Source organism: Nannospalax galili, unplaced genomic scaffold (genome assembly GCF_000622305.1).
Source record: "Nannospalax galili isolate Female #2095 unplaced genomic scaffold, S.galili_v1.0 scaffold1678, whole genome shotgun sequence".
Taxonomy (NCBI): Eukaryota; Metazoa; Chordata; class Mammalia; order Rodentia; family Spalacidae; genus Nannospalax; species Nannospalax galili.
In genome coordinates this window covers 34,520-36,009 of record NW_008340844.1, presented here as the reverse complement: position 1 = coordinate 36,009, position 1,490 = coordinate 34,520, and the positions used below count along the sequence as shown (strand labels likewise).

The window sequence follows — 1,490 nt, the reverse complement described above, 5'->3', positions numbered from 1 at the left end:
AAGACCATGAGCATATTTACTCTTTCGATACAGATATCTGACTCAAGAGAATTAGCATTTATCAGAGTACAAGTAGGAGACCTAAATCTCACTTTAATAATAGAGAAAAATTTCAAAGAAAGATTTGGAGGTGAAGGAAACTTGGCTAGTTTCACCTATTCAGAAAAAGACTCAGATAACAGAATAGAGTAACCCTGTTTAACAGTCTCATGGAAGTTAAACATAGTAATTGGCTATTAAGATACAAAAAGAAGGAAAGTTTGAGGAAGGAAAATATCATAAATGCCAAAATGAGGATCTGTTGGTGACATCAATCCTCAGCCTTGACATGATCATTCTCTTTCATTTACAAACTCTATTTACAAATTTACATTGGGGAAAAAACTGTGTATTTTAAAAGTAAAACATTGGCTAATATATTTGCTTGATTGTTGTAAATAAGAGAAAAAGGTTCCATTAAAATATATTACATCATACATCATCAGTTTATTTATAGACCTACAAGATTAAGTTTTGTTTTAACTAAATGTACATGGAATATAAAAATAAGTTGTGTGATTTTAATTGTCTCACAATGCTTACAGCCTGAGAAAGAATTTTCTCAGTGGCCTGGTAACATCTTTGTTCCGAAGACTGTGTATCAGGGGATTGAACAATGGGGTCAAAGTGGTATAGAAAAGAGAGAGGAGTTTGTCTGTTCCCTCATACACATTGGACTTGGGTTTTAAATAGGTGATACTAGCTGATCCATAGAATAAACCTACAACTATAATGTGGGAAGAGCAGGTAGAAAAAGTTTTTTTCTTTCCTGTGTTTAATGGTAACTTCAGAATGGTTAAAAAGATTCTGCTATAGGACACAATGATCAAAACGAAGGGCACAGAACCAATCAATACAGCAGCTATATAGACCATCATCTCACTCACAAAGATGTCCCCAAAAACCAGTTTGAGTAATGGAGTTATGTCACAGAAGAATGATTGATTTGGTAAGATTTACAGAAGGGTAGGGAGAAAATCTGATGTCTGCCCTACTGGAATGGGAATTGCAATGACCCAGGAGCCGACCACCAACTGGTTACAGACCTTAAGGTTCATGACTACAAGGTAGTACAGAGGGTTGCATATGGCCACATAGTGGTCATAGGACATCACAGCCAGGAGGAAGCACTCTGTTGTCCCCAGAATAAGGAAGAAGCACATTTGTGTAGCAAAAACATAAAAAGAAATATGTCCTTTGAGAGTGCAAAGATCCATAAGCATTCTAGGCAGAGTGACAGACACAGAGGAGATTTCTAGGAAAGAGAAATTGATGATGAAAAAATACATGGGAGTCTGCAGAGTGGGCTGTATACTTGTGATAAGAATAATGATTCCATTCCCCAGCAGGGTAAACACATAAATGAAGAGGAAGATTCCCAAGGAAAACGAGTGCAATTCAGGCATATCAGAAAATCCCATGAGAACAAATTCCACAGACAAAGTAAAATT

General features: G+C 36.2%; 1 pseudogene; it reads right to left on the bottom strand.

The window, feature by feature from the left end:
• Window positions 1-569: 569 nt before the first annotated feature.
• Window positions 570-1,478, bottom strand: LOC103736330 (annotated as a pseudogene).
• Window positions 1,479-1,490: the final 12 nt, after the last annotated feature.